Raw genomic sequence first — 19,932 nt, forward strand, 5'->3', positions numbered from 1 at the left:
CAAAGCCCTTGGAGATCACTTGTGGAGAAAGGAAAAGTCTTTCCAGCAGAGTCAGGGAGCAGAAGGCAGCAGGGCAACAAGCAGGAGAGCAGTCCTTCTCGAAAAGCAGTCCAGATGAGTTCTTTGGGCAGCACAGCAGTCCTTCTGACAGAGTCCAGTTGTAGGCCCAGAAGTGTCTGATTTTAGGGGGTCACATACGCAGTATATATATATATATATATATATATATATATATATATAACCAAGTGGAGGGCACTTCAAAGACTGGTTTAGAAGTGCCCAAGTTCCCCTTTCGACCCAGTCCTGCCTGTGGGGGGTTATCAGTCCTTTGTGTGGGTCAGGCCACTAGCCTTTGAAGTGTAAGTGAGAGGCCCTTCACCCTTCCTGCCCAGGAAGACCTATCAGTAAGCAGATGCCGCTGAGTGTCCTGTGTTATGGCTGTTTTGGTAGAATGCACAAGGGGAGTTGTCAACCAGCACAGACCAGACATGGATTGGTGACAGGATGTAAGGCACAGGGAGCTGTTAAGTGCAGAGCAACACCTACTTTCTAAAAGTGGCATTTCTAAAATAGTAATATTGAATCCAACTTCACCAGTAAGAAGGAGTTCTCACTACCATTCTAACCATACCAAACATAACAATGCCACTCCTTTCAGATCAGAAATTACCACTTAAAAGTATATAAGGGAATTCCCAATGCTGGCCTACAACAGGAGCAGGCCTTACAATAGTGAAAAATTACTTTGGGAGTTTTACACTACCAGGACATGTAAAACTTACAAGTACATGTCCTGCTTTTTACTTACATAGCACCCTGCCCTATGGGCTACCTAGGGCATACATTAGGGATGACATATGTAATAAAAGGGGAGTTAAAGACTTGGAAAGTAGTTTTAAATGCAGAGTCAACATGGCAGTGAAACTCCACACACAGACCTTGCAATGTCAAGCCTGAGACATGGTTAAGGGGGCTACTTATGAGTGTAGCACAATCAATGCGGCAGGCCCATTAGTAACATTTAATATACAGGCCCTGGGCACATGTAGTGCACTTTACTAGGGACTTACAGGTAAATTAATTATGCCAATTGGGTATGAGCCAATGTTACCATGTTTTTGGGAGAGAGCACATGCACTTTAGCACTGGTTACGTGGTAAATTGCCCAGGGTCCTAAGCCAACAAAAACAAGGTCAGAAAAAGAGGAGGAGGATGGCAAAAAGTTTGTGGTGACCCCTCAGAGAGGGCCATTTTCCAACAGCCATCAATCCTATGGTTCATGGAGACAGGAAGTAGTACTGCAGGGGGACTCTTTCTTATACTATTACATGCCTCTGTGAATCAGCCCTGAAAGGTCCAACTCCCTTTCAGTGAAAATGCAAAGAGAGCTCAGTCCATTTTATTTTCATTGATTGCATATGAATACGCCCTGAAGATGACAACTTGATTCCCATTTTAGGTGCTTTGGGGCAGTTTTACAAAGTGCTAAAGGGGTACTACATAAAGGTACTGCAAAATGCCTTTGTGAGTTGGTCCCGAGCCTATAATTATGAAAGGACTCATCACAGGGTCCTCTAACGTGGCGATTAACCAAGACGAGGTGGCACATAAACAAAGGGTACTTCTGTCCTAATGGATAGACTTCCAGTGGGTGAGATGAGCCACTGAGTCACTGAGGGGTGAACTAGAACCTAGAAACCTAGAGTAATCCACATACTCAGAAAATAGGAAACCATTTCAAAGGTGTAAATATACCCAAATATCAGTATTTAAAGCAGCGCAGTCTTTGCAAAAGAGCCCTTGTTCTACAGGACGACCAGTTGTGCAGCAAATGCATTATATAGCCACTAACAAATGACAGCCTTGTATTAAAGTGCCAGTGCTGCCCTAGAAAGGCACAGTCAAAAAGTGCAACTTGCTTTAATACATCTTTTAATAGCGTAGCATAAAGCGCTGGTCGAACTTCCAAGCGCTGCGAATAAGAGATGACTGACGCTTGGACCATATTCCGTGGCTTTGATGGTTGTGATGAACAAAAAAGCTTGTTTGTGTGAGGTTTCTAACCAGACGCTTTCCTACGTATGCATTATTTTCAGAGTTCAATTTCTCGCCTTCCGAGGACTTTCACTTCTTAAACCTTGGAATACACTGAGATGAATAGGCGCCCGGGTAGAGAATCCCATTCACGAGATAACTGCTGCTGACATGATTTCTGCTTATTTCTTCGCCATTGCATTCTTTGAGGTAATAACCCATTGATAGAAATATCAATGTTGTGAATTACCAAATTGATTTCAAGCTGTGATCAAGTTAGCTCCTTGCTATGTAAACCGAGCCTGCATTACTTTCACACTAGCTGTAAAGCATTGCCGTCAGGTGGATTGTGACAGCTTGAACCAGGATCGGATTTTAAGCAACATAGTATTGCATTCTGGGACTTGTAGTTTTGCTTTTTAGCACTGCAAGTCTGTCACGGAAATTTTGAGGTGCAAACTTTCTGGCTGAAAAGCCAGGACAGAATGAAAATGTCAGAGATGGCTCAGGACTACTTTGCAGCCAGGGTAAGGATCTCTGCTATCTTTTTGGAAAATACAATACAGACAATGGTATAAATTACGATGCCGGTAATTCTTGTTATCTGCACTCACTGTCCTTGGATTATTGACAAAATGTGGAAGAAAATGAGAGTGCACGTAAAAAACTGCCTTCTAGACTACAAACAGGGTTAGAAAATGTAATTTTATAAACTAATGTAACTGAGCCACATTTTCAGATTGGTCCACAATATAGGTTTGTACAACTTCATTTGTTGCACACGGGGCTGAACATTTCTGTGTGCCCATTCCTACTAAACAGCGCTGCCTCTAGTTATCTGTGCTGCTTTAAAGCATGTAGTTTAATCTAGTTTTGTAGCGGTGTCTTTCTGCGTCTAGTGATTACAAACACCACTAAGGCTCTCTGTGAGACTCCGCGGGCTCTTGTGACCCTGTACACTGTGACCTCTGATGTCATTAGATGAGCCTGGGTGTCTAGTCACTGGATGCTCTGCGATGGCTCTTTGTGTGAGTCACAGCAGGGTCCTGTACACTGTGGCCTCTGATGGTCATTAGATGAGCCTGGGTGTCTAGTCACTGGATGCACTGTGTGGGCTTTCTCTGTGAGAGTCTCTGCGGGCTCCTGTAGCCCTGTACACTGCCACCTGTGATGGTGTTTAGGTGAGTCTGGGTGTCTAGTCACTGGAAGCACTGCGAGGGCTCTTTCTGTGAGACTCTGCGGGCTCTTGTGGCCCTGTACACTGTGGCCTCTGATGGTCATTAGATGAGCCTGGGTGTCTAGTCACTGGAAGCACTGTAATGGCTCTTTGTGTGAGTCACAGCAGGGTCCTGTACACTGTGGCCTCTGATGGTCATTAGATGAGCCCGGGTGTCTAGTCACTGGATGCACTGTGTGGGCTTTCTCTGTGAGAGTCTCTGCGGGCTCCTGTAGCCCTGTACACTGCCACCTGTGATGGTGTTTAGGTGAGTCTGGGTGTCTAGTCACTGGAAGCACTGCGAGGGCTCTTTCTGTGAGACTCTGCGGGCTCTTGTGGCCCTGTACACTGTGGCCTCTGATGGTCATTAGATGAGCCTGGGTGTCTAGTCACTGGAAGCACTGTAATGGCTCTTTGTGTGAGTCACAGCAGGGTCCTGTACACTGTGGCCTCTGATGGTCATTAGATGAGCCCGGGTGTCTAGTCACTGGATGCACTGTGTGGGCTTTCTCTGTGAGAGTCTCTGCAGGCTCCTGTAGCCCTGTACACTGCCACCTGTGATGGTGTTTAGGTGAGTCTGGGTGTCTAGTCACTGGAAGCACTGCAAGGGCTCTTTCTGTGAGACTCTGCAGGCTCTTGTGGCCGTGTACACTGTGGCCTCTGATGGTCATTAGATGAGCCTGGGTGTCTAGTCACTGGAAGCACTGTAATGGCTCTTTGTGTGAGTCACAGCAGGGTCCTGTACACTGTGGCCTCTGATGGTCATTAGATGAGCCCGGGTGTCTAGTCACTGGATGCACTGTGTGGGCTTTCTCTGCGAGAGTCTCTGCGGGCTCCTGTAGCCCTGTACACTGCCACCTGTGATGGTGTTTAGGTGAGTCTGGGTGTCTAGTCACTGGAAGCACTGCGAGGGCTCTTTCTATAAGACTCTGCAGGCTCTTGTGGTCCTGTACACTGTGGCCTCTGATGGTCATTAGATGAGCTTGGGTGTCTAGTCACTGGAAGCACTGTGATGGCTCTTTGTGTGAGTCACAGCAGGGTCCTGTACACTGTGACCTGTCATGGTCATTGGATGAGCCTGGGTGTCTAGTCACTGGATGCACTGTGAGGGCTCTTTCTGTGAGACTCCGTGGGCTCTTGTGGCCCTGTACACCGTGGCCTCTGATGGTCATTAGGTGAGCCTGGTTGTCTAGTCATTGGAAGCACTGCAAGGGCTCTTTCTGTGAGACTCTGCGGGCTCTTGTGGCCCTGTACATTATGGCCTCTGATGGTCATTAGATGAGCTTGGGTGTCTAGTCACTGGAAGCACTGCGAGGGCTCTTTCTGTGAGTTTCAGCAGGGTCCTGTACACTGTGACCTGTGATGGCGATTAGATGAGCCTGGGTGTCTAGTCACTGGGAGTACCGCAAGGACTCTCTATGTTAGAGTCTCTGCAGGCTCCTGTGGTCCTGTACACTGTGACCTGTGATGGTGATTAGACGCACCTTGGTGTCTAGTCACTGGGAGCACGCCAAAGGGCTCTCTCTCTGTGTGAGAGTCTCTGCGGGCTCCTGTGGTCCTGTACACCGTGACCTGTGATGGAGATTAGATGAGCCTGGGTGTCTTGTCACTGGGAGTACCGCAAGGGCTCTGTGTGTGAGAGTCTCTGCGGGCTCCTGTGGTCCTGTACGCCGTGACCTGTGATGGAGATTAGATGAGCCTGGGTGTCTAGTCACTGGGAGCGCTGCAATGGCTCTCTGTGTGAGAGTCTCTGCGGGCTCCTGTGGTCCTGTACACTGTGACCTATGATTAGACGCAACCTGGTGTCTAGTCACTGGGAGCGCCGCAAGCGCTTCCTCTGGAAGAGTCCCTGCAGACTCCTGTGCTCCTGTACGCTACGACCTGTATTCTGTTTCTGGCAATGATGATTAGGCGAGCCTGGGTGTCCCCACGTTTGTTCACACAAGACTTACTTACTCTTATACAAGTGTATCAACCAACCCAGAATTCTACTTCATGTACTAGATTCCTGAATGGACCGTCTGCCTACCTCGATACAGACATGTAGACACATGCACGTTTTCGTCTTGTCACTGTAGGTTTGTTTGTTACTACTTGTTGAAGTAGCCTGGAAACCTTGTTCCATTGAATAGTGTTCGTGTAGCCATGCATTCTTCACACTCACTCATTTGTTTCAACATTAAGTGGGAATATTATTATTTGCTACTTCTTGCAGTTGGCCCAGAACATTGTTTTTAAATATATTCGCTACAATGTTTCTTCATCTGATGTTTGAAGCCATGTGTTCTCCAACTCTCACTCACTTGTTTCAGCCTTAAGTGTAGCAGGATGTGTCTTTTCCCTTAGAAGAATCATATCCTACCTGCTGGATTCAAGGAACAGGGGCCATCATTGTGCAAAGGATTGAGTGGATGCCATTATGTAGAATAACCCCTCAATAGAGCTTCTGGTCTTCATTTTCAGTTCATCCTTCGAAAGACCATCCAACTGGACCCTAACTATGGCATCCGCCACTTCCACATAGACTGACTACATCAAGGAGGTGTGTTGAACACACTAAACTGGTAGCGTGACTAGGCATAGTTAAGGCGCTCCATGCATCTGAATGGCCTCTCTGGATCCTTATCCCCAGATGATGTTTTCCATCTTGAGGATTTTTGGTTTTGGGCAAAAAGTCAGCCTTATTCCAGGGGTTGTCCCTGAAGAAAAGTATTATGAATAAGGAACAGTACTCAGATTAAACTCTAATTAACTTTAAACCAGGGTCACCCCTGATTGGATATTTGTGTACCATACTGTACCGTTCGCATGACTCTCACCTATGAGTCGCACATTGTCTGCATTGTTGTAAATTGCTATATTAACTAAGAGAATGATAATAATAATACAATTGTGCATTTTAAAGGCCTTTATTTATTATTTATGGCAAAAGAGTGTGTTTGATACAGGTCCTCACGCACAATTTAGACCGGTTCTAAAACCCACAGAACTGATGTTCTTTAAAAAGTTAGAGGGACATCTGCTCTGCGCTAGAGTGCTGCCCAGGTAAAGTTGTCACATGGGATACCTGCCTCTTTGCGAATTACACAGGTGAAAGTCTGTAACTGATCAATGGTTTCCAACAGCAGTCGTGACCGCAAGACATTAATGCTTTGAATTTCAGACGGTACATTGGAGGGGGACACCCCTTTCATGACCCCTATAATTAGATTTGGCATCGGTAACAAAAGCTGTTTTATCACTTGGAAAAATGTTTCTCACTCACATTGCACATATACATTTTAGAGTGGAAGACCACGTGATCTTTGTATATTGCAGGTTTTGCGACTGTTTTACCACTGTATATTAGGCCCTGTGCCTATATAGCGGTCCTGAGGCCTGCCTTTCAAGGAGAACCCCTGCCTTCATGGGGAGATGTAAAATCTGTATGGCATCGCCCTGCAAGCCAGGGCACCGTGATGATGATGATGGTGCATTTACAGTGCAATTTCCTTCCCATACACTAGCATCTGAAATATGACACAGGGCATGGTACTCATTTACCATTTGCCATAGACAATTTTCATTGCACAGGGGCAATCTTTGAATGTCTATGCCTCGTTACTTAATACTGAAGTGCTTCAGGAGCTGAAAACCATCTAAACAACCAGGTCAGGATTGCTAATTTTGGATTTCAGTGTGTTGTCCAATCGGTGCAGTGGAAGCAAACAAAGATTACTGATTTCAGAATGTACTGATTTATTGAACGAAAACCCTGAACAGGATATATGGTGCCCTACCCACCCCGAGGGACCTGCTAAACCCCCATGTACATATATTTGATGAACGTATGTAAACATCTACTGCCTTCTGTACGGTTATCTTACAGTAATGTGTTATTACACTCTCTGATCATATCGTGGCATCTGTAATCTTGTTTCCACAAAACCCTAAAGGTCATAGGGCCAGATGTAGCAAAGGTTTTTACCCATTCTGTGTCTATGAGAAAAAGTGTTCGTACATATGGCCCATACTGTTTTAAGTACAGCATGTAACTCTAGATATACTTCTGGCGCTATAATAATGGTTTCTTTAAACAATTTTCTTAAACTTAATCTAAGTAAAATATGAAGGTGATAGAAAGGAGTATAGTTTTATTTGGTGCAGGCACAGCCTGTAATTGGTGAAGGAATCCTTGCTTTAATTAAATACCAATTCTGTGACACCGGACAAAACTCACAATTGAACCACTAAGTCCAGAGTCGGCCCACATTTGAGTAGAACATTCTTGCAATGGCATACCGTGGGGTAACGCAAAATCACGGGGCCCCCTTTAGAATGTGATGAGGGGCCCATGAGTCTCATATATCCCATTGATATACATAAGCCTTGGGCTGAAAGTGGACCCCCTGAAGGTTTGGCGGCCCCTTGAACGGATGGGGCCATCCTGCATCTAAGGGACTGCAGGAGATGGCGTTACGCCATCAAACATAGACTAATATAGAATACCTTATGTATGGATGCATCCAATGTAAGTTTGTGATTGATTCAAATAACATTGATGTAACGTTTCTGTGGTATCCTCATTTCTATGCCTTGCATGTTCTCCCTAGTTATATGTCCCCTGCTGCTCGGCCAGTGTGACTGTGGGTAATAGAATGCTGCTGTGTGCATGGTTTGAGTGCGTGTCAATTGGAATGCGCGGGCTGAGCAGCAAGGATGCTGCTCCCGGTGGGGCCTTTCTGCTACCTTCATAGCATCTTCTACCTGTAACCTGAGACTCCCTCCTTGTGAATAAATCTTATTGTTTCACCTACACTACTGTTCACCCTGCAGCATCATTTACCCCAGTTTACCACTCATGTGACTAGCTACAAATGCTGCATGGCCATTTCTATTTTGTAACCTGTCTTATTGTTATTTGGAAATGGCCTACTTTTTTGTCGGCCCTTGCAGGAGTTTACATCTCTGTCCCATCAAAGTAAAGAATATGCTGTGTGGATCATTAGAGTCCTTATGTTAGTTCACATATTTCTGCCTCTAGTTATGCCATGAGTGGTCAAGGGTAGTCTGTGGGATTGTGGCCCCTGCTCCATCTCGCCACACTGTTCCTTACACTGAGGAGATGTCTTGCGTGTGAGTAGGATTGCAACACTGATTTTTGCATTGATTTTTTGTGTTCCTATTTGGTTTATTGCTGTGTGCATTCTTCGTGAACCCTTTGGATTTCAGTCCTGACAAGGGATGTTATCTTAGTGGTGTTGCACCATTTATACATTCATTATACATCACACATAAACATTTGAAGAGCATCTTTCTAGTAAGAGAGATGTGCATGAACTTTCTTTGGTAAGGGATTAGCCAAGCTGCTGCATGAAGAATTGGTTTTATTGGTATCAGTGGGGACTGGTGCCAGTGAGAGAATAGTGCATTGCCTCAGTTGATGTGCAACAAAGTGATGGCCTGAACTACAAGTTGGTAGAAGTAAGAAAGATTTTATTTTTAGGTTTAATCTATTTTATTATTTGAAGTCAAGGTGCAATACAACAAAACAACCCACCTACATCCAAAGGCCGGTGGGGCAATACAGTTGAAATAACAACAATGAACAGAAAGAGGGAAATGGGGAGAAGAAGTCGAGTTAGAGAGGGGGGATAAGTAGGAGGAAAAAAGGAATTAAAAAAAGGGGGTTCTCGACAGCTACAAAGGAGATGTATGTTTAGTGCCCCAGCAATGTGTTAAAGGAGTTACTTTAGCGGTTACTCTAGCGGTTGGCAGAGCGGGCTGTCTGTGTGAGACAGAGTATCCATTGGCAGGTTAGCTCCCTGAGTTCATCTGATAGACACTGTATGTAGGGACCCTAACTTCTGTCAAAGCTAGGCTGTGAGACACCAGTGCGGTCAGTTTCTCCATCCCCAGAAGTTCTCAGGATTTGTGCAGCCAATCTAGATGGGTGGCTATCATATCGGCCCCCCAATAAAACAAGAGAACCTGTTTAACTGCACCTAGCATTAAGGTGACTAAGCCCACCCTGTGCTGATTTCAAGGGATGTGTTGAGGCATTCGGAAGGCCTAGTAGGATGTAACTGGGGAATCTTGATAGCTCAGTGTCAAACATCTCATCAATGTCCGTTAAGACCTCTGACCAAAAGTGTTGTATTTTGGGATATTCCCAGAGAATGTGCGCTAGGGTGCCAGGCTGTTTGCACATCCACCAGTATTTGGCATCTCCCCCTGGGTTCCACCTAGCCACCCTAGCAGGTGTGTAATACCTGTGATGCACTGTTTTGAGCATCATTCCTTCACCAGAGGCACTACAGGCGGAGGCGCAGGGCTCTCTGGAGAATGGCATACCACTCCTTAGGATTAAATGTTCAGTTCACATTCCCGTTCCCAGCGATTCTGTGCTGGTGTCCTAATAGGGGTTACTGGTGTATTAAAGAAGGCATACATGTCTGAAACAAGGTGCCTATCAGAGTCATGGGTTGGTAGCCAGTTTTAAAATGGGGTATGGGGGTGACTGGCATGCAGGTGGATGTGGGGTTGCATAAGTCAGTGGCAGATGGTGAGATATTGCCAATATGCAGTAGAAGGAAGACAGTAGTTTGACTGAATTAGTGCCAAATCCATAATCCATGTCCAGCTCAAAATGTCTCCCACCCTCTTAAAATTTGCCACCTGTCATTGCAGAAAGTATGACCCCTGTGCTGCCGGGTGGAAGGCTAGATTTAATATTAACGGGGTATGTGGTGAAATGAGAGATGAAAGTTGTTGTGTTACTTGTACTTTGTACCACAAACACACTATTGCCTGAGTGGTTGATGGGGTCTAGGTAGCCATGGCACTTTCCATGTGTGAATGCCAGTGATCGCTTGCTCGATGAAGCGGAACTCATCCTAGACCACACCACCATGTACCATGTACCACAGTTGGGCCATTTTACAATATCATAGTAGATAAGGTATACCTAAACCTCCCTCCGCCTGAGTCAAGTACAGTTGCTTCTTTGCCATACGGGCTTTTTTCGCGGCCCTTGTGAAGTCTTCTATATGATGTTGTAGTTTGCAAATTATAGTCGGAGTGGGCTGTAGGGGAAGTGTTTTGCATAAGGTATAAATAAGATCTTAGCCAATAAGATAATTTTGACTGCTGCTAGTCCCCCGAGCCAGGAGAGGGTGTAACCCATCCAGGTAGTGAGATTGGACAGGGCTTTGATAACAAGAACACCATAATGACTGTCGGTGGTATGTCTCGGAGTGGAGTGGATCTGCAAGCCCAGGTATTGGATTCCACAGGTAGCCCATGTTAAGGAAAGAGTCACTCACGTTTGGACTGGTCACCTTTGAGGATAGTGAGAATTGAGGGTCTGATATTTCTGGAAATTAATTCTGAAACCAGAGGCCTGTCCAAATTCTTCCATCTCATGCATTAGTGGTGGTAGGGAGATGCATGGTTTTATAACGACTAACAGTACATCATCAGCATAGAGAGACAACTTGTAATCTCTGCCCCCATCGGCATTCATTTGAGGTTTGGGTTGCTCTGCAAGAATTCGGCAAATGGCTCCATATAAAGGACAAATAAAAGAGGGGACTGGAGGCAACCCTGCAGAGTGCCCCTTGCCACGTTGAACAACCCATTAATCCTAACCATTGCCATCGGTTCTGAATAGTTACTCCAGATACAGCTATGAAACCTTACGCCGAGCCCGATCTTGGTGAGCACTGAGATACAGCCAGTGCAAATGGTCGAAGGCTTTCCCAGCATTAACGGATAGGAGTAGAGCGGGTATACGGGAGTACTGCATTTTATCAAGAAGCTGACAAATACGTTTAGTATTGTTACTGCATGTAAGGGACTAGGCGTGACACCAAGATTCTGGTAAATAGCTTGGCGTCAACTTTCAGCACTGAAATAGGCCGATATGATGAACAGTACATAGGGCCTTTGCCGGGTTTTGGCGATCAGTAATGTTTGGCGTTTTTCATGGTGTCTGTGAGAGTGTCGGTGCTGGTAAAATAATTATATAACCGAGCCAGGAGTGGGGCTAGGGAGATGGCAAAAGCCTTGTAAAAGTCATAGGTGTATCTATCTTGACCAGGCACTTTGCCTGGTTGCATACTTTTTATAGCCATAAGCACTTTGCCAGGTTTAATGTACCTGTTTGAAAGCCTTGACATGGGAAAGATGAGGTAAGGATGCTTGTGTTAAGTAGCACTTTGCAGTACCCAAGTCAAGAGCTTCCGCTGTATAGCTGTATAGGGAATATTATTTTTGCACAGAATGCAAGTTGGAATGATGCTGTTTGTGTCTGTTTCTTAATATAGGCATTGAAGGACCAACAGAAGTTAATGAGATGGCTTAGGCATATAGTAAAGGATGAAAGTTGGAGGCAGGAACCATCTAAATTCCAATTGCTGAGCTACGTCTGATTGAGGGGTGATGTCCAAACCAGGCGTAAAAACAGAGGGAAGCAGGTCCTCAAAGAATACCCTCCTGTAAAGTGATTGTAGATGGCTGAACCACAAGGGTGAACAAGCCAGCAGGGAACTGCTTAAACTGGATGGTGGCTATTTAAAGGTAGATAAACATCCAGCCTATAAACTAGGTAAGAAATGAATATTTAGTCAATAACATAAGAATACAATATGCGAATCTCCCAAATGCCCTGAATGTGTCAATTGTGGCAAATACATGTAACTGATCCTTGCTTACATCAAAAGGAATAGGCAGAGGAAAAACGTGTACATGTCAACCATATTCTACATGCAAAGACTTTCAAAAATGCACACATAAAAAAATGAATGCATCAGTATGAAAGACAATGACCAGCAACATTACTATTTCTGACTTATTCAGATCGCTCATGCCATTTTAAACAGGGGAGAGGGCATAATTATGATGTGTTAAAGAAATTTGTAAAGGGCCATTGGTACCCGGAAGGATGTCCCGGTGCCGAAACTGTGGGCGAGAAAAGAAATGCAATAAAAAAATAAATGTTTAAGGTCGTTCCTGAATGGGAGCAAAAACTCCCATTGTTTTAATTGTGGGAGGGGCCATTCCAGTGTATGGCAGCCATCAAAGTAAAGGCAGGGTCACTCGCTGGTATTTTTTTAAAAATGAGGAATAACTAAATCGTGATCAGAAGCCAAGAGCCAACATATTTATGAAATCTGGCTTGAGTCGATGAGTAAGACAGAGAATCTTATATTGAGTCCCTTTATCAACAGGAAGCCAGTGAAGGAGAGATCTGTACAGATTATATGCTTTTTTCTTTGAAACCTAATAATCAGTTGAATGGTCAATCTTCTGAATCTTTTGACGTTTTGTGAATACTTTCTTGGTATCTCCAGTGTAAAGACTGTTGCAACACTTGAGTCTGGAAATTATTGAGTGTGAAAACCTGCTTTCGACATTCTAGAGAAAACAAAGGAGAACTCTTTTTTTCATAATTTTAATACGAGGGTGCAGGTTGACACAACCTTTGTATACCTGATGATAATATATGTATGCATGTGGTATTTATACAGCACCTACCTAGTCGAAAAGAACATCATTGATGTGAATGCTCAAACTCATTACTGCAGGACCATAGTACCAAAGTATGGCTTGGCAGACGTATTATGTCCTAAATGTTGTTTTCAGAAATATCACTTCAAAGGAGTTAATAAAAGAAAATCTACAACAAACTGAGTCGTATTCAATATTTGGGATGCACAAATATGTGTTCAATAATGTGAGTACTTGCCTTGATTTTACCCAGGTTAATGCTCACAAGACCGTATGTAAATAAGGAATTTAATATACGTGGTATAGTATGTGGGCCAACAGCATCCATACTGTGTAATTTATCAGAGTATTTTTCAATGGAGCCTGTAACAGTCCATGTGTTGCTCTCACTTGCAAGACTATTTTTACAAAAAAGAGCTTGGAGCCCACCCATTGCTTACCTTTTGTTGGCTTTGTTGTCACTTTTCTTTGCTGGCTCCTAATTGGTAGCACAGGCCAAACATCATGTTGTGATGTAACTTAATGTTCTAGTGTGCGGGATTCCAAGGTTGCCAGTTGGACTGGAACCTGGGGAGGAGACCGACGGCAGGTTGTGTACTTCCCGAATTACCTTTGTGGCATAAACCTATATGAGTCCGGGCGTCTAATCACAACAGTTTTTTGCGACGAGCGACTCTCATGACAGCTGTTCGGTGCAAGTGGAATCATACACAACCTGGCGCACGATTTCTCTTTCTGAACGTCTGGTGAAAATGAGGAATGAAGCTTCTTTTGAGCACGGCGGTGGGTGACTTGCCTACGATTGCCAGTGTAATGTCAGAGCATCGTGCTGGCCTTTTAGTTCACCCATTGTCTACCAGCTGTTGAAGGGGCTTTTGGAAGAGGGGGCCCGTGTGCAAGTACTTCAGTCTTTCAGTGGTTCTGCACGTGTGCCCTCGCACGGCCGCAAGTTTATTGTGAACGCTACGCTACTTAACTCCTGCTTAGCGTTACATAAGATAAAAGACTAGTGCGCCTACCTGCTTCAACAAGGGTGGACCAGAGTGGCAGCCATTTTATTTGTTGAATATTCTCCTGATTTTAAGAATAAAGGAAAAGCCTTGTGACTGTGGTTTTCACTGAAAGCCACCCGCTACTGGAGTTGTAGTCTCCTGTTACATACATTTATATTTGTGCATTTGTTGTATGTAACAGCGTTTATGGCTTCACAGGGAAATATCATTACTCCACCTTATTTCTTGCCACAGGCAGGTCAGCCTGATATTTGTTGGGAGGATTGGATTGACATTTTAGAGAATTATATCATTGCTCTTGATGGTCAAACTTTTTCACCAGCCTGGAAGAAAGCACTTTTACTGAGTGCTCTAGGCAATGAAGGTCAAATAATTTTTTCAAGTATCTGCTCGTGGCTTTGGGACTAATGGTCAGCCCATGGAAGATGTCTATAAGGAGACTATTAAAAGATTGGAAAACAGATTTGCAAAAGAATTGAACTTGGTAATGGCCAGTTACAAATTTTATACTCAACCTCAGGCTGAACATGAGTCTATAGATGAGTTTGTGGCTAGACTAAGGGAACTTTCCTTTAAATGTCGTTTTGGAAACATGACAGAGGAGTTAATTCGTGACCAGTTGATTGTCCAATGTAAGGAGAAAAAAATACAAGAGAGACTATGGGCAGCGAAGGAACCCACACTTATGGAAGCCATTGGGATAGCTAAAGTGATTGAAGACTCTCAACAATGTATGAAAGAACTGAACAAGAAAGATAGGACTAATGATGTATCTCTGGTCAATACTGATGATCGAAGCAGCATTGAAGGTGAAGTCTGTGTGGTTAGGAGGAAGGAGAAGAAGGAATATGTGCTTCAAGCATCTAGAAACAAATGAGAACAAGTTCTTCCAGGAGCTAGAAACAAAGGGGACTGTGCTCGTTGTGGCAGCATTTATCATGATTCAGACTCAAAGAGGTGCTTTGTGAGCAATAAAATCTGCAGGAGGTGTGGGTGAAGAGGCCATTATGCGAGAGTTTGTAGGGAATTTTGCAAAACGAACAAAAATGTGAATTCCAGTGTGGGAGCGGTTGAAAGTACGGTTGAAAGTATGCTTGCGGATAGAGTACTTATAATGAATAATGATCTCAAATTTAAGAATGCTCAGCATGCGGATACTCCTGTCATTAAGGACAAAAAGGGGGGAAGATGTCTTGACCTACTGCTACTTTCATTGTGTGGGGTGAGAGTACTGAACCTTTGGTTGACTCTGGGTCCATGTATACCATTATCCCTGAACGACTTTTCAAAATGTATTGGCATGATGTTAAGCTTTAACCCAAAGTTATAAATCCTGGAGGCTACCAGGGTGAATCTATAGATATCTTGGGATACATGGAGGGCAACATACAGTATGGCTCTAAGAGTACGAAAGGCAAAGTGTATGTATCAGTTGAAGGACCTCCAATCCTGGGATGGATGCATCAGTTTGATTTGAACATTATATTGAATCCCAGAGCTTCTAAACAAGTGTTGGTTGTAGAAGAGGTTGCTCTGGAAGATGTGTTGGCAGGTGCAAAAAATGTTTTCAATGAGAAACTGGAATGCTTAAACTTAAAGGGTTATGTCCACAAAGTGAAAGTGAATGCTATTCCAGTGCAACACAGGTTGAGGAGAGTGCTGTTGTCTGTACGAGATGGATTGAAGAGTTTGTTTAAAGAAATGCTGGATGAAGTGGTCAATGAACCAGTGGAAGCTTCAGAGTGGATTTCGCCTGTTGTTATTACCCAGAAACAAAATGGACGCTTGAGGTTCTGTGTGGATTTGCGTTCAGTGAACCAAAATATTGTAATTTATGTATTTCCTCTTCCCAATATCAACAAACTGTTGACCTTGGTGAAGGATAGGAGGTACTTTTCCAAACTTGATTTGAGGAGTGCTTACCACTAGATTAAGCTGCATGAGGACTCCAAATCACTCACAGCTTTTGTAACTACAGAGAGAACCTTCCTGTTTAAGCGTATGCCTTTTGGGTTAGCGTCTGCTGCTAGTGTTTTCCAAGAGGCGATGGCTAAAGTTCTAGAGCAGATAGATGATGTGATTTACTATCAAGATGACATCTTAGTTATGGGGAAAACTAGAAATGAACACAACATCACTTTGAGATTGGTGTTGAGAAAATTAGAGGAGTTTGTTCTCACACTAAATCAGGAGAAATGCATATTCCTGACTGAACAAGTAGAATATTTGGGCTACACTGTTGCCATGGGTTCAGTTAAACCTAAACGTTTAATGTTAGATGCCATAAGCAAAGCCCCTGTCCTGAAAGATAGAGACCATTTTAGATCGTTTTTGGGGTTGTTGGAATATTATTCTAAGTTTGTGGAGAAATTTGCAGAGAAGACGGAAAGTTTTTTAAAAAATGTTGCGCAACAGATTCATGTGGGAAGAAGAACAACAGATTTGTTTTGACAACATTAAGAGGGAGATATGTAAAGCAGGAATTTTATCGGTGTTTGACAAAAGTTTGAAATCTGCTCTCACTGTGGATGCCAGTGCATCCGGTATAGGGGTGGTGCTTTCACAATTTCATGACAGAGAAGAAAAGACCGTGGCGTTTGCCTCCCGTACATTGACGTCTGCTGAAAGAAATGATTCTGTTATTGAACGTGAAGCTTTGGCAGCAGCCTGGGGTGCTGAATAATTTTGTGTTTATCTTAAGGGGGTACCTTTTGTCATAAGAACTGAACATAAGCTGCTAGTAAGGATTTTAGCTCCAGGAGGAGCAGGCAAAGGGTCGGCGAGGCTGGCTAGATTAGCAGCCAGACTTCAAGAGTATACGTACTCGGTTGAATTCTTACAAGGATGGAAGAATGTTCAGGCTGATCGTCTTTCAAGATTGTCATTAGACTGGGAAATGGTTGATGACGTTGGAGTAAGGGAGGCAGACAAAGAAGGTGCAGTTGCATCTGTGTGTGCAGGATTCCAAGGTTGCCAGTTGGACTAGAACCTGGGGAGGAGACCGACGCCAGGTTATGTACTTCCCGAATAAACTTCGTGGCATAAACCTCTATGAGGCGGGGTGTGTAATCACAACACATCACTTCTGTTCCGTCCTGTGTAACATAGACCAGGCAAATATGGTGTCAACTTAATGAGTGCCTAGCCACAGCTTGCACAGTGATTGAAGTACTATTTCCTTTTCCCTCTCACAATCCCCTTCTCCCCATTTTTTGCTACCACCCCCTCAACTCCCCTGTTTTGCTTTCCATACCCCTTCACTCCTGCTGTCCACTATTGCTGCTCCTTCCCTCTCCCCCCACACCTCCCTCATTTGGCTCCCCCCTTCTTTTTTTAATGTAATGCACAGCAGCAGGGGCTGCTGTGCAATCTGGCTTAAAAAAGCAATAATATGTGATCAATGCTGGCTGAGTAATATCACTTTTTCCCCTTGCTTTAAGGCATGGTGCACACCAGTATACGCTGCTGTGCAGCATGTCTAAAAACAATGACACAGCCAAAAGATCTTGCATGGGTGAGAGCTATTGGCTTTGCAAATGCTTGTTTGTGGTTGGTGCTGCTACATAATTTCCTCACATATGGTAATCCTAAATGGAGGTAACCATGATTAAAAAACAAAAGATTGCACACAGATCATTGCGGCAAATGCATTAGCCTCAAGAAATATCCTACCAGTAAAATAGCCTGAAATGTGCTTGATGGACATAGATTTATGCAGCAGGTTCCTTAACCTCCTAAATCAGCTTAACATGCAGTCTGTTTGTTACAAATGTAGTAAGCCAAAGGAACCTTACTAGAAATGAGTTTGTTGTTGCTAGTTTCCTTTGAAACATTGCCCCGATTTTGCCCTGACCTGATTTTGCCACCCATCAAATTTTGAAATGACCATCAGACTGGTGGACTGTGCCCATCACCATCAAGTCAAACTGACGGAGCTATCCGGCACAGTAAAAAAAAAAGTAAAAAAAATCCTAAACTAAACAATGCCTCCCTACCATAGCAAGGGTGGCATTGAGCACGTTTCAGTACCCCTTATCGCCAGGTTTTTCCTTGCGGTGACAGGCATTATAAAAATGTGTATAAGTCTGCCCATCTAAATTAGGTGGGCGGACATAGAGACAAATCTCTGATAGCCCGTATGCCATCGGTCCATCTCAGAAGTTTGACCATGGAGAAGACAGAGTAGTCTCCGCTGTACTCCTTAATCAAAATCGGGTGGGCGAACCATAATGTTGGCTGTAAGGGAACTACTATATTGTTGTGACAGAGTTCCCTCTCTGCCAACATTTAAATCAGGTCCAGAATTTGTAAACTTGCAACATATCTCGACCATAATTAATACAGTCCCTCTTGACGCCACTCATCATGTCTCCGCTCCTCATTACTCTGATTTAGCAGCATTCCTACCTGACCTCTGAAAATCCTATCTGCACAATCAGTCTAATTTACAATGCTGTAGCAGCACCAAAATAGTAATTCCTAATGTACTGGAGGATTCATGTTTGTTGCTGTCCTTGAGTTGCCTGTTGTCGTGAACTTGGTCAAACAGAATGTCTCCGCTTTCCGTGTGAAACCCTCAGCTTTCCGATGCTCTGGTTTCCAGCAAAGCAGCTCACTGCTTGAGGAGCTGGGAAAGCGAGTTTTGGTACAAAGGATAAAGCCTCCTAATCGGAACGCATCAAAGGCTTGTATCCAGCCTTAAATTTTCTTCGTATGAAGTTGACGTCTTAAAAGACGCCATCAGTACGATAAAGATTACCTATTATATCAATTTAAAAGTCATAAATTATTTAATAACCTAAACAAAAAATAATACAAAACCGACCATAAATTGGAGGGACAAAGCTGTTCTTACCTGTGTCAGCAAGTATAACAATTATAATAAAACATGAAATATGTAGAAATAAAATAGAAAGAAATGCTACTTATCTTGTTGAGGAGCAGCCAATAAAAGAGGAATGTGCCTGGTTGTTAGGGACTGATATTACTTTTGAAATTCTAATTTGGAATTTTCTGTTTATGACGTATTTGTTGTACTTTAAAGGGCTGCAGTTAGGGGCAGAAATAAAGGACTACTGCATAATGGTAGCCTCCAGTCGTGTAGTGAAAATGGACATACATAAGTACTAGTTACACATGGATATCAGCAACCTTGTTCTGGAGTGAATGTCTTCTTTTGTGTATGACTTTATTTAGTTCATCTAACTCATGAGTGATGACTTATGACTAGATGGATCAAATCTATACCAAGTGTTCACAAAGGATGCAGTTCTTACTTGATCCCTACTATACAAATATATTTTATGAGTGTATCCTGAAAATCAGCCGTGCATTTGTCTCATCTGCCCTTGAGTTGGACATCTTTTATTTAGATAGCTTCATCATGATGTGTGTAATGATTCAAGGGTTGATCTTGCCACTCACAGTTCTTAACATCCGGATAATACATTTGGAAGATTTAGTGGCAAGCTTTGACATCTTGATAAATAAATATAGAGATGACACTCAGGTCCTCATTACAAGTTATGCGAGTGGCGGAGGCTGCCCACCAAACTCTTTAGGTCGGAAGACCGCCAGTTCAGTCTTCCGGCTGCTTGCCCTAATATGAGTTTCCCTCTGAGCCAGTGGGAAACTACCAACAATATTGAATCCAGCTCGTAATCGAGCCGGCGGCAATGTTGCGGTGCGTCGGGTGCAACAGCACCCGTCACGCTTTTCACTGCCTGTAATTCAAGCAGTGGAAAGCACGATGGGGCTGTCCATGGGGGCCCCCTGCTCTGCCCACTGCTCCTGGCACCTCATCTTGGCCATCGTTTGCATGACAGTGGAACCGCCATGCAAAATCTGGCAGACCTGGGACTCGTAATCCCCAGGGCAGCGCTGCCCTGGTGGATTACTTCCGCCGGCACCACCAGGCCGTTTGCCTGCAAAGAAGTGGAGCCACGGTTTTAATGTGGAGGCCAGACCACCACATTGGCAGCAGTCCGACCACCACAGTGACCCTGGCGGTCTCTAGACTGCCAGGGTCGTAATGAGCGCCTCCTTGTTATATCTCACAAAGTCATCTTTTAATGATGTATAATGTCCATGGGATTTTCACTGTAATGCGATTGGGAGGCTTGTCTCTTTGAACATTTCAACCTATCAGTTTAATCCCTTATTTCTTCTTCACTGTAACTA

At 43.9% G+C, this 19,932-nt stretch overlaps 1 protein-coding gene across 1 annotated transcript in view; it reads left to right on the top strand.

The window, feature by feature from the left end:
- The window catches only part of SHANK2 (SH3 and multiple ankyrin repeat domains 2), a 2,270,638-nt gene that overhangs the window by 603,355 nt on the left and 1,647,351 nt on the right, over positions 1–19,932 (top strand). The window lies entirely within an intron of this gene.

Source organism: Pleurodeles waltl, chromosome 3_1 (genome assembly GCF_031143425.1).
Source record: "Pleurodeles waltl isolate 20211129_DDA chromosome 3_1, aPleWal1.hap1.20221129, whole genome shotgun sequence".
Lineage (NCBI taxonomy): Eukaryota > Metazoa > Chordata > Amphibia > Caudata > Salamandridae > Pleurodeles > Pleurodeles waltl.